We start from the raw sequence: 14,574 nt of genomic DNA on the forward strand, positions 1-14,574 counted from the left end.
GTATTTTCCAGCAAAAGCTGGACAGATGAGAGATGTGTCCCCAATACTTTTGGGTTTGCTCAGAATTCTTAAGCAAACCTGACAGTTATTCCCTTCACACAGTGGCAAATATTAATATTTGGTTCACCACCTGCCAGGATTAGAAAAAGATACTACAACTTTGATTAAAATATTCTTTTGCAGATCATCAGTATTATTTTGCAGTACAGTTCTTCCTAAAGCCTCATGAAGCTAGTATCACTGACAATCTATTACTCTTAGTCCCACCTTCCTTGATGTTGAAAACAAATTACAGAGGGTTTGATCTTATATGTGCTCTGTGACTGGCTGTCTAGATCGCAGTGGGTGACAATGAGCAGAAAGCATGCAAACTAACCAGAATGTTGAGATTACTTTTACAGGACGCTAGTGTTCCTTAATGACGGAGTTCAGAAGTAAACAGGTCACAGGGTGGGTTTTCATAAAAGTGGGGGGGGTGCCCACCCTGCGCCAAGGGCTAAATCTGCCACTGTGTAAACAATTTTGAAGTGTGCTTCTTCTGTCTCTAAAGCCACTGGAAACTGTTACCTTTGTATGTGGTTTATTATATGATCATGTAACTAAATATTACTCCATACCTCAAAGGCATATTATCTCAAACCTCATTAATCTGGATATTGAAAATCTCTTGACCCAGGCCCTCATCAGTTTGGCTTTGTCAAAGATATGCCACATTAATTTAGTTGAAAAAGTAACCAAAGCAGTGGATAGTGGTTATGCAGTGATCTACACTAGATACAAAAATGTCTTAACTCACCTTTACTTGTATCTTATCAGATACAGTACTGAACCTTTTGGCATGTATTTGTCTAAATATATCACACAACTAGAATGACCTCAGAGATTCATAGCTCAAACATCAGTGGCCTCAAAAAAAGTTAGCTATCAGGAGTGACTGTCAGGACTTTCTCTGTGCTCATTATTTTACTGACTCCTCCATGTAGATCTATGCCTAGTCTTTTGAGCCATGAAAGATCCAGCCCTATTTGACCTCCTGTTCCTGCACAGAACTAAACATACCTCAAATACTTAGTTAAAGGAACTAAATCTTCACTAGCTGATAAATATGATAAGTTGACATGATCGATTCATACCCCTATGTATCCTTCATATCTGGAACAAATTTCTACTATATGTCAAGCAAATTAGCACCCTTGCCACCTTCAAGGCAAACCTAGAAAATTAGATGGGCATCCTCAAATTCTTCCCTGGTCTATCTTGTCTTGTCATCCTTGAGGCTAGAGGTAACTTTTGAATACCTTTATGGCTAGGTTTGTAATGGTCGGCAGACTGATTGCCTAGTACTTACCTATGAACCTGTGAAGATATTCAGATGTTTAATCGCAGATAATAACAAGAAAAAAATGTGACACTGCATTTCAGGTGTGTTGTTTTCTAAAGAATGAAGCAGCCAAAGAAGATTCATCCAAATATTCCTTGAGCAGTGGGATAATCTAATACAACTAACTATTTCAATAAGTCATGGGAGAAGGGTATAGCTTCAGAAGACAAGAGCATTGATACAATTCCCTTCACAAGAAGAATATCATGATGGAGTTTGGAATCAAGCTCTCCATTAGACTGCTGTTGTACTGGCAGGCATGGTATCCATATCAAATGAGAGTCTTACAGTGTCTGAAATTCAGTGGGGTGTATGAATTAAGGCAGAATGGATTCATAACAAGAACATCATGCCAGACAGTGCCAAGAAACTCTTTCATTAGATAACCATGGTATTATAGGGTCATAGGAGGACACTAGGCTAATGGCCCTAGGGCTTTTACAAGGCTAGCCATGTTATACCCGTGTTTGTTAATTGACCTTGGTTAGATGGTCGTTATTCACAGAGTGAGTTTATGATCAGCAACGACTGCCTCTGTCCATGAGGGACAAAGGTGCCACCACTGCAGTGAATTTATGATCTCCCATACAATTGTCTAGGTTGTCCTTGAATAGGGTCAATGAGGAGCTCTGATTCACACAGGCTGGGAGTTTATTCCAGATGAGCATCAATCTCTTGGAGATATATCTGTCTCTCCAGCATGTTCTGTTAATGTCACAGTCTAGGTTGAGATCCCTGCAGCAAGTCACTCTTTTCCGATTTGATTTGTGGATGTGCAGCATTTCCATTAGGGCAGGCTCAAAGACTGCTCTGTAGGCCAGGCACAAGTCACATCTCACCAGCCTATAGGATACAGAGTACAGTGACAGGGCTTTCAGTCTTTCCATGTGGTTCATGTTTTGAAGGAAAAAAACACACTGAACAACTGGAGAAACGGTCACCATCCACTTTTACTGTTTTCCTAGTACTTCGAAGTACTAGGAACAAAGTAAAAGTGGATGGTGACCATTTCTCCAGTTGTTCAGTGTGTTTTTTTTCTTTTTTTTGGTGAGTTGGTTCGTGGAGTGGTGTTTTCATGTTTTGAAGGCCCTGAATTTTCTTGGTGAGAAATCACTGTGATCTGTCCAGCTGCTGCAGGTGTCTGATAAGGTACATGCAAAAGGGAATGTTTTACTCTATTAGAGGTCTGATGAGTATCAAGTACAGAGGAGTTATAACATCCTAAGTCTTGGATGCGATGCCCTTACCTATGAGATGCTCAGGCTGAGTGGTGAAGGCTACACACTTCTGCCGCAAGGGTTCAAGCAGGGCCCTCCTAATGTTACATGCCTGGAATAGTGCTCAAGTGTAAAATACAGTCTAGATTCAGCAGATCTGAATCTAGTCTATGCTATGTACTAGCTACTTAAGGCAACAACACAGCTTTTTTAAAGTGGAGAAAAATACAGTAAAAAAATCAGCAAAATCAGGTAGCAAAATGATAAAATACAGTCAACAAAGTGCAAAGAAAACTCAAAAAGTACTTTTTTTTTATTTTAGCAGTGGATGGTTTGGATTTCAGCAGAATCTTTCCAGACCTCTGGCAAAAGTTGTCAAATGTTGAGCAGCTCTGGTTCAATTACCTGCAGCCCTCTGCACAAACTAGCAGATCTTTGAGCAGCTGTGAACAGTAGGAGACTATGGAAAGCATTTCCTATAGAGGATTTTAAACTGGAGAGGTTTGCTTATACACAAGGCATGGGGAACTGTGATCGCTTTTATATCAGCAGGATGAAAGACTTTTACACAGTTAATCCCTCAGGCAGATAAGATAAAATCACAATAAACATTACACTAGCAGTTTCCAACTTGGATGATTCGAATTCAGCTCTACTCCCACCAGAGTGCAAAAGAACCCTCTTAATGTAAATGAACTGATTTTGAGCTCAAGTGCAGTAATCCTAGGAAATAAGTTCACTAACACTGAGAAATGTTCTATAAAATACAGGAAAAGGTGCACAACCTAAGAGAACAACACAGAAAAAATTTGCAAAACTTAGACATATGTTGGCAGACTCAGGAGAATTTTGGCAAACTCAGAAAAGCTTATGCAGTACCAGAGGAGGTTAGGAGATATTAGAATACTGTTAAAACAACCTAAGAGCAGTACAGTAACAAATGGATGCCATTTCTTTAACAAGTGCAGGCTGAAAAACAGTGATAAATTCAACAAAATCAATAAATGCAGCAGAAAAGTGTTAAATAGTACTGAGACAGAGTAAGTGCAAAAAATACTTATATTAGCTTTGTAGGTCCAGATGGTTTTAGAAGCAATCCAAGTCTTGTAGTCCAAGATTAGAAGGGTCTTTGGATGCAACCAGCTTAGAATTTAAATTAATTGAATGTCAATTTTAGATGAACAAAATGCTAATCCAAAGATAAAGCAAATATAATTACTTATTTATTTTATATGTTCAGAGAAACTTTCAGACTTAAACTAACAGCCTTAGCTGCTGACAACTGCCTAGGGAATACTTAACTATAGCAGATGAAGCATTAGCATATCTCATTTTAATTCTCATTAACCGATCCTTAAAAAAACACAATATACCTACCCTCTGGAAAACTTCCTATATCCTACCCCTTCATAAAAGAGGTCAATCCGCAAAATTCTCAAACTATAGACCCATAGCGATACTATCTCCTCTAGCCATGATCTTTGAAAAATGTACCCCCTTACAACTCCTTGACTACCTAACAAAAAACAATCTCATCACTAATACACAGCATGGTTTCACATCCAAGCATAGTACCACTACCACCTTTCTAACTTTCACAAACAAGATTAACAATGAGAGGAACAAAAGTTATTTTGTCTCTCTATCATTTTAGATCTGTCTAAAGCATTCAGAATGGTTACATATCAAAAGCGTCTCGAGGTAATTGCCTCCTTAAAACTTTCTCAGACAGCACTTGATTTCACAGTTATCTCTCTGGTAGGTAACAGGCAGGTAAATGCAACAAACATACTCATCTCTATAGACCTCCCTCAAGGAGCTATCCTTGGTCCACTTCTTTTTAATATATGCATTCATTCACTTTATTTGGCCTTCAAAGCCAGTATTATACAATATGTGGATGACTCAACTTGTATCTGCTCTGCCTCAACCTGTCCAAACTTATGGCTTTACAATGCCCAGATACTTCACAATCTAACCAAAACATGCTTTTTGGCCATAAACATACCAAGGAACCAATAGATTCATTTACCATTAAAGCTAACATTAACACAATCCCTCCAGCTACAAGCCCAAACCAAACTGTTAGGGTTCATAATAGCTGACAAATTGAAATGTGGCCATGATGTAGATCATGTTACAAAAAAGACTCACCAAAATCTAGGTACCTTATACAGATAAAAAAACCTGCCTTACCAATAACAGCAGAAAAAAAGCCCTGAGTAATTCCTTGGACTTTTGTAGTTTCTCTTCAGTCAACTACCAGGTCTTCAGCCTGGTCAGTGTTGATCTTAGACCCTTCTCTGACCACTGATTACAACTGTTTGTGGCAACCAGTGGTTTATGCTGTGGGCCTACTCTTTCACTGGGAATGACTTTGCAATCATTGATTCCACTCCGGTGCCATTTTCTTACTAGGAAGAAGATAAATTGAGTTACATTTTGGCCACTCTTATATGTGATCTTGTGTCTCTCTTTCTGGGTACTATCGAGCCATTTGCAAAACAGAAGTCTAGAATTGCCTCTCCTTTTTTATTCATGTTGTCCCACCCATGTGGACCCAGGCAGTCTTTTCTGCCCCGATACGTGCTTTCAAGTAACCCATTATTAACATTAATTTATGTTGTCATGCTTTATCTAGTAGGGGGCTATGGAGCATAGGCCGAGTTGTCACTAATTCTGATTGTATCCCTCACTGTCTTCTGAAGACTCTCTCTCACCACAATTCCCACACCATTTCTAGCCTGTCTTCCTCATGAGTAGTAGACTCTGGATCCCAAGCAAAGTGTCTTTGCTACACTGACCTTTCATCTTGGATGCTGGATACATAAGATATCCAGCCTCCTCCTTGCCATCATGTCATCCACTTCCTAACTGCATCCTGTCAGTGAACCAACATTAAGTGTAGCAATTCCTACTTCATGTTAAGCGCGTTGATTGGTTTTACATTCAGTTTTCCTTTCACAGAGCTATCATGGGTAACCAAGCTAGGAACACCAGCCAGCTTATTGGCCCAGGGCTGCTGGACTTTAAGAGATGGGTCCCTGGCATGGTTGAAGTAGACTGGATCTATCACCAGCAAATACCCATGCCTATTTTAAGCAACATTAGTCAATACAACTTAATTACCTTGAGCTATATTTTACACTGTCAAGAGGCTAGCCCTGCCATGGCTCACAATCTGTGATCTATGTTTTCCCTCTCATGATGATACAGCACACCAGAGTAGATGTCCAAAGCAGTTGGTTTACCCAACTCTTTCCCCCATAGGGCACCATGTAGAGTCCTTGCTGCAGCCCACACCTCCATTTGTTGGTGATTTTGACATGGAAATACTCATCATGTTTTCAAACTCAAAACAAACATTGGCCAGAGATCAGGATCAACCCTTCTACCTTGTGTATAAGAGGCAAAGACTTTAACCATTATGCCAAATTGTGTCTCACCCTTCCATCACATATGCAGATATACATATTATATATATATATATATATATATATACATATATACATATATATATATATATATAATAAATATGTATACACACAAACACGAACAAACACAATATATATATATATATATATATATATATATATATATATATATAAATCTAGCACCTTATGAAGAAGAGATAATAGGTGTAGTTGAAGACCTGCAATGTCTCAGAACAGCATGTGTGAGGACTACAGAACAGCTATGCAGCTGAGCCAAGCATGGAAATTAGGTACATAAAGAGAGCTGTTGTTTGAATGCAGAAGTCCAGGATGTCATCAAAAGAAAGAAGGAGTGCATAAAAAAGTGGGAGATAGCAAAGATGGACCAGGCTAAGAAGGAATACTAGTTAGTTAACAAAAAGCTAAGAAAGGAGTTGCAAAAGCAAAGACTAAGGCATTGGAGGCACTATACCAGCTTCTGGAAAGTAAGTCAGTAGATGGTACAAAGAAACTATGTCAAGGTGCAAGGCAAAGATAAAAAGATAAAGAAGATAGACACTTTTCATACCGGATCAGTTCACAGGACATCAAAGGCAGATGGGAGTAGTACTTCCAGCAGCTTCTGAATGAAGAAAACCCCATAGAAGCTGTACTGCCCCAGACACAACCCACAATGAGAGAAGAGGAGGAGCCCACCATAGTAGAATTAAGAACAGCACTAAGGAAAATGAATTCAGGTGAAGCAGCAGGCTCAGAAGAGGTGAAAGCAGATATAAGAAAGTTCATTAGGGGTGAAATATCTCCTGAGGGTACTCATAGCAGTGTGGAGAGAAAGGTGTATCACAGATGACTGGATAAAAAGCATGCTAGTGCCAGTGCAGAAGTACAAAGGAGACATTCCCAAGTGTGGGCAATACAGAGGTATCAGACTCCTGTCACACTGCATGAAAGTTTTGGAGAGGGCAAATGATAAATGGAAATGCAGGCAAGTAGAAAGCAAAATGGAAGATGAGCAGTTTGGATTCAGATCAAGATACGGCCCAACTGATCCAATGTTTGCAGTGAAGCAAATGGTTGAGAAGAAGCAAGAGATAAGGAAAGTGTCCAAGTGGGCATTCCTAGAAATTGGAGAAAGCAAATGACAATGTTTCAAGAAAGCTGATTTGGGCATGTCCTGTGGTGGTTTGAAGTTCCAGAAGCATTGGTAGAATTAGTGCAAGCTATATACAAGGACCCAATGATTCAGGTACAGATAGTTTTTGGTCTTACAGAGGAGTGTGTGTGCACCAAGGTTCACCTCTGAGCCCACTGCTGTTCATACTGGTATTGTACTACATTAGCAAACAGGTCAGAAAGGACAGATAAATATGTATGGAGATGATGTGGCATTACAGGCAGACTGTGAGCAAGAACTTCAGCAAAGGATAGGGGAATGGAAGGCAAAACTGAATGCACATGGGATGAAACTTGTGAAACCTGTGCCCTGGCCCAGCAATCAAGGAGCCTCAGTCCTCACCACTAACACAGAGAGGGCATCTCATATATGAGGAAAGGATAACAAATACGCACAGTAAAGTGCAATTTCCCTTAAGAGCACACAGAGATCACAGTCAGTCCAGGGCTGATTGCTTCCTTGCTCTCCAGGTCCCCAATAAGACTCCCCACTGGCACAGCTATAGGGTCCAGATCTCAGCCTAGAGGGCAAGCTAAAACCTCTAGCATTCTCTCTGTCCAATCAGTGCTTCATGTCCCTGCCCAAGTAGCTGACACAAACACACGCACATGCACTTTGAGATAAGGGTTTATACAACCACACAGACACTCCTGGGGAAGGCTGGCACAGGTTCTCCAGCTGTTCTCCTTTCTCCCAGACTATACGGTAGTACCAGATGCCACCAACCACTAATATTTATCAGCTACTCAAAGGCCCTTAAAAGGGTGTCCAATTATTACTGTGCAATATTATTATCCAATTGGTAGTATGACTAAGTCTCAAGGCTTATTAGAGTGACTTGGTACAGGATCCTTATATACATGCAATGTACTCTTAGAGTTTAACTTATCTCTACACAAAACAGTCACAGTTAAAAGGGTTTAAAATATTTAATAATAAATAACTAAAAACACAAGACAACTGCAAGGTTGAAAAGAATCAAAGACCTAAAGCAGATGGCATATGCTAACAGTCTAAAAAAACTCCAGCTATACTCTGTAGCATATTGTCTGCTCAAAGGCTATCTCTGCTTAACATACAAGGCCATGTCAAACCCTGAGCTGTTGGACATGCTCCACTTAAAGAAATCCCAATCCCTCAGAGCCACACGCTCCAGGGATCTAAACCTTGTCATCACAATGAACAAAACATGCTGGAGGGTTAGGTTCCTGACCCAGAGACTCCCAAAACTCTGGAATAGACTGCCCATACATGTCAAGCAGAGTGCCTCATTGGCCCTCTTCAAAGGGAACCTTGATGATTGGATGGGAGATTGGAAATTCACCCCGGGGATCGTGTCAGGTGCCCTGCTAGACAGGGGCCCAGAGACGTAAATATTATGGGAAGAAATATCCAGGGAATTGTTATGGCTAGGCTTGCATAGGCCCTAGGGCTGATAGCCTAGTACCAACCTATGAACCTATGAACCTATAATACTTTCTACTACACAATGCTAGTCAAGAGTTCAGAGATCACACAGAAATACTTAAAATAAATCAGTAGTACAGCTCTGACATCACAGAAAAACACATAGTCTAATCTTTCTAGTTCCTAGCTATTTCTAAAAGAAAACACAAGTCTAAGATAACTTACATATGAGCAAGACACTGCTGTGAGTTGGATAGTCAAGACAAAAATGCTTAATGCCTTCTGATTCTCTCTGTTTAAATTGCTATTGCAGTCCTTGTTCCCATTACATCATTTCTTTTTATACTTTCCTGGTTTTCCCAGCCTAACAGATACTACATAATTGTTATCTTGCACCTGCAGGAAACTTTATCAATAAAGGACATTCCACATGTAAACTCTAGTAATTATTACTTAAGTTAAAACAATAGGCAGGATGCTTCACTCCAGACTTATCAACTCCAAATTCTAAATTCAAAGGGACACACATGAAATAATTTAAGCTTCAAATGAGAGATAAGAAATGCTTGACTTAGCTTTCTTTACAGCAGAGGGCAGTGTTGCTACATTGTCTTAAGTTCAACATTTCACAGCATATTCTTTCATTTAAGAAAACAAGCCTGTATTTCAACATTCATATTTACAAATGACAGAATTATGTACCACATTCTATTTGACTAGGCTGGCAGCCTTCACCCATCTCTACCAGTCTTCAGATCCCCCCCCCCGAAGAACTCAAGCTAGTTTTTCAAGTGACCCTTGAGAAATGCTGCTTGAGAGAGTTAGGTCTATCTGAGTATACCTTACCCCATTCCCTGTCTTGAGAGCCCATCTGCATTGGCATTGCTAATCCAAATGCGGTGCTGCACTGACATATCATATGCTTGCAACTCCAGGCTCCATCTTAGTAACTTGGCATTTTGCTGGATGGCTCTGTTTAACCATATTAGGGGGTTGTGATCTGTCATAACAGTGAATTTCCTTCCATACAGATAAGGCTGAAGTTTCTGCAGTGCCCACACTATGGCTAGACATTCCTTTTCTACAGCTGCATAGCATTCCTCCCTGGGTTGGAGCCTACAACTGAGATAAACCACTGGGTGCTCTTCCCCAGCTGAAGAAATCTGGCTAAGTACAGTCCCCACCCCATGGTTCAAAGCGTCCACCTGCACAACAAATTATTTGCTGTAATCTGGACTGGCTAACACAGGGGGTCCTCCCAAAGCTTATTTAAGCATCTGGAATGCCTGCTCACATGCTTGGGTCCACACTACCTTATGTGACCTGTTCTTCTTTGTCAGGTCTGTGAGGGGAGCAGCTATGGTACTATAACTGGGGACAAACTTTCTGCATTACCCTACTGTCCCTAAAAATGCCCTAACCTTCTTTTTGGTAACAGGTGCAGGCCATGCCTGAATGGCTTCCACTTTGGCAGGTTCTGGCCTTATCTTACCACTCCCTAATCTATGTACTAAGTAGGAGACCTCTGCCATACCCACCTGACATTTGCTCGGCTTAATGGTCAACCCTGCCCTCTTTAGTTTGCCCAGCACCCTCCTGACATGCTGAAGGTGTTCTGGCCAGGAATGGCTGTAGATGGAAATATCATCTAGGTAAGCAAGGGCAAACCCTCCTGCTCCTGCTAGGATATGATCTACCAGCCACTGGAAAGTCGCTGGGGCATTCTTTATCCCAAAGGATATCTTTGTGAACTCATACAGGCCAAAAGGAGTCACAAAGGCTGACTTCTCTCTAGCACTGGCAGTCAAGGGCACCTGCCAGTAACCCTTGCTAAGATCAATGGTTGTAAGATACTTAGCCCCCCCCCACAGCTGCTCTAGGGCCTCATCTGTCCTAGGCATGGGGTAAGTATCTGACTCTGTGTGACTATTTAATTTCCTGTAGTCCACAAAGGACCTGTTGCTGCCATCCCTCTTTGGCACCAGCACCACTGGGGAGGCCCAGGGGACTGTTGGACTCTTGAATCATCCCTAGTTCCAGCATCGCCTGTACCTCCTCCCCCAGAGTCTGTTTGACTCTCTCAAACACTCTATAAGGGGCCTGCCTAATAGGTATTTGGGGTCCTGTATCCACCTGGTGCTGCACCAGGTGGGTGCACCCTGGTTTCCCAATAAACATGCCCCCAAATTCCTGCAACACTACTCGAATTTCTCAAACCTGGGTAGGAGATAGCTGCTGGGACATTGCTACCCCTTCCACTGAGGTGTCAACCTGAGCCTCACTGAGGAGATCAGTCCCCAGATCTCCCTCAGACTCCTCCTGCAATCCACTGCAAATGCTCAGCACAAGGGCCAAACTATCATGGTAAGGTTTCATCATGTTAACATGGTACAATTTGTGCCCCTGCCTTCTGCCTAGCAGTTCCACCATGTAGTTAACATCACTTACCTTTCTTACTACCTTATAGGGACCCTCCCAAGCTGCTTGCAGCTTGTTGTGTCTGACAGGAATGAGAACCATTACCTGCTGCCCCACAGCATACTCTCTAGCTCAAGCATTCCTGTCATACCACTCCTTTTTTTGTCGGGCTTCTGCCAGGTTCTCCTGGGCCAAGCCCATGAGTTCCCTGAACCTTGCCTTGAGATTTAGGATGTATGCCACAACAGACTCCTTGTGAGACTCGCACTCACCTTCCCACTTGTCTCGAATTAAATCTAGAGGTCCCCTCACCCTATGCCCATACAGCAACTCAAAGGGTGACCTGTAGATTTCTGGGGAACTTCTCTGTAAGCAGACAACAGATGGGGAAAATATTTGCCCCACTCCCTCTTAAACTGATCTGCAAAAGCCAGTAGCATGGACTTGATTGTAGAGTTTAACCTTTCAACAAGAACATTAGTCTGAGGATGGTAGGGGTGGCCTTGACATGCTTCACCCCACAGGACTTCCACAGACAAGCCAGCAGGTCTGACATGAAATTGGCACCTCTGTCAATCAGTATTTCTTTTGGGAAACCTACCCTGCTGAAAATCTCTAACAAAGCATTTGCCACCTTCTCTGCCTCAATGGAGGACAAAGCCACTGCCTCAGGGTATCATGCAGCATAATCCACTACCACTAGGATATAGTTTTTCCCTGTGAAACTTGGGGTACACAGAGGACCCACAGCATCCATAGCTACTCTCTGAAATGGCTCCTCAATCACAGGCAAAGGCATCAAAGGAGCTCTCACCTTGTCTCCTGCCTTGCCTGCCTTTTGGCACTGCTCACAGGTCCTGCAGTACCCTGTTACATCTCTGGAAATTCCAGGCCAATAGAAGTTCTGCATAATACGCATCTTTGTACATTTTATGGCCATATGACCTGCAAAGGGAATATCATGGGCTATGGCTAGAAGCGCCAGACACTAGGCTCTAGGCACTACCAACTGCTGTACTCTCTCACCTTCTAGCCCTCCCTCAGGGGTCCATTCTCTGTATAGCAACCCTTTGTCACAGTATACAGATTCCCCTTTTCCTTGAGAATCAGGTGCTTCCCTAGCTACCTGCCTCAAGCCTTGCAATGTAGGGTCTGAGAGCTAAGCCTGTCTCAATTCTCTCCTTATAGCCCTTTCCAGCTCCCCTTCCACAGGAAGTCTGGCATCCTCTGACAGTGGTGCCTCACTGTTAGCCTGGGTACTACTAGTCACCTCTACCTTTGCAGTCACTCTGTCCAAGGGACCATCAGTACCCACAAGCAGCTGTGGCTCACCTTCAGTCTCATTGCTACATCATAGCTCACTCCCTGAAGTAATCCCTTCAGCAGTCCTAGCTTCAAGTATTCAGTCTGTCTGGGTCTCCCAAAGGCTACCAGACCCACATGCTTGTCTCCTAGCCTCAATGCTTGTAACTGCATAAGTGCATGGTACTGCCTCATCCAAATCCTTCCCTCTCAGGACATCTGCAGGATGGTAGTTTAGTACCCTTGTTGTCCCAAGACAACCTACTATTGGAATTTTGTCTTTCCCACTTACTGGCTCCCTCACCTTTTGTTCCCCACCTTGCCTCCATGGACATCTGTATGCCACATGGCCCCACTGGTTGCATTCAAAACATTTAACCCTAGGTCCTGGACGTGTACCTGGACTAGTGGCTTCCCCTGCTACTGGCAGATTTGGTTGAGGCAGTCTGTGCTGCCCACCATGGGCTCCTTTAGACCCATGAGAAGTACTGAGGATCCTCTTCCTGTGCAGGGCTGCCCTGCTTGCCAGGTATAGGTCTCCCTTCTTCCCCAACTCATCTGAAGTAGCACATTGTCTTTCAGCTAACCATATCCTCATATCCGCATGCAAAGTGCTAAGGGTTTGTTCCCTCACCAAAAGATCTGCCATCCCTTCAAAAGTGGTGAACTGACATTCACTCACCCACCTATGGAAATAATTGCTCAATTCAGCAACATATTCACACACATATTCATCTGCCTTGCGTCTATGCTCACAAAACTTTTTTCCTATATGTTTCAGGTATTAGCTTAAACAATTATAACATTTTTTTACAGCATTATAATGAAAACATGCAATGTCAGATATTTTAAATAAAACAGTTACAGCTTTACCATGGTGTAAGGGGGTCAGGAACCATACCCAGAGCCCTTGGTCAACTTCATACTGTTTGCATACCCTCTCAAACATATGAATGAAACTATCAAAATTATCCTCCTCTTTAAACTGCAGAAGAAATTTGCTGACCTTTTGTGCTTCTGGGGTCCAATTACTCCCTTCCCCATTACCTCCATGACACTAGCAAAGAGTCAGCATCTCCTTCTCATGCTGCCTCTGCCTCTCTTTTTCTTTGGCTTCTAGGCAAAGCAGTTTCTCATTCTCCTCATTCTCTAGACACCTCCGTCTCTCAGCTGCTTCTAATTCCACATGCCTGGCCTCCAACTCAAGTCTCTTTAGCTCCAGCTGGATTTTTAAGTCCACTGCTGAAAGATTGAGCTGTCCATTCTCTGAGGGTATTATATATCCACTGCCAGTCTGATTGTCCTCCTGGTTGCTGTTTTCTGATGCAGCTGTAACCAAGGCTGCAGTCAGGACTGCCTTAGTCAGGTTTCCATGCACCAGTCTCCTAGCCTGGCACATCTCCGCCAGCTGGCTCCTTGTCAGCTTTCTATACTCCTCTGCTGACATGCTGCCTGCTCACCCTCACTACCTAAGCTAACAAAAGAAATAAAACAATTGTGATCTGAACTCTGAGTAGTCACTGCATGGCTGTTTTAGAGTACAAAAACACCTACAAAGCTCACTGTACACCAGCTACAGGACTCACTCTACCCACACCACTACAAGCCAATTAGTATTTGCCAACCAATTAATATGTGGTGTGGATATCCCACCACTACCAAACAATTAATATGTGATGCCCATGCCCTGGCCCAGCAATCAAGGAGCCTCAATCCTCACCACTAACACCAGACAGGGCGTCTCATATATGAGGAAAGGATAACAAATACACACAGTAAAGTGCAATTTCCCTTTAGAGCACACAGAGATCACAGTCAGTCTGGGGCTGGTGGCTCCCTTGCTCTCCAGGTCCACAATAAGACTCCCCACTGGCACAGCTATAGGGTCCAGATCTCAGCCTAGTGGGCAAGCTAAAACCTCTAGCACCCACTCTTTCCAACCAGTGCATGTCCCTGCTCAAGTAGCTGACACACACACACACACACACACACACACACACACACACACACACACACACACACACACACATATGCACTTTGAGATAAGAGTTTATACAACTACACAGACACTCCTGGGGAAGGCTGGCACAGGTTCTCCAGCTGTTCCCCTTTCTCCCAGACTATACAGTAGTATCAGCTACTACCACCCTCTAATATTTATCAGCTACTCAAAGGCCCTTAAAGGGGTGTCCAATTATCACTGTGCAATATTATTATCCAGTTGGTAGTATGACTAAACAG

The sequence above is a fragment of the Protopterus annectens genome, chromosome 12.part0 (assembly GCF_019279795.1).
Source record: "Protopterus annectens isolate FY-2018-M chromosome 12.part0, PAN1.0, whole genome shotgun sequence".
Classification (NCBI taxonomy): domain Eukaryota; kingdom Metazoa; phylum Chordata; order Ceratodontiformes; family Protopteridae; genus Protopterus; species Protopterus annectens.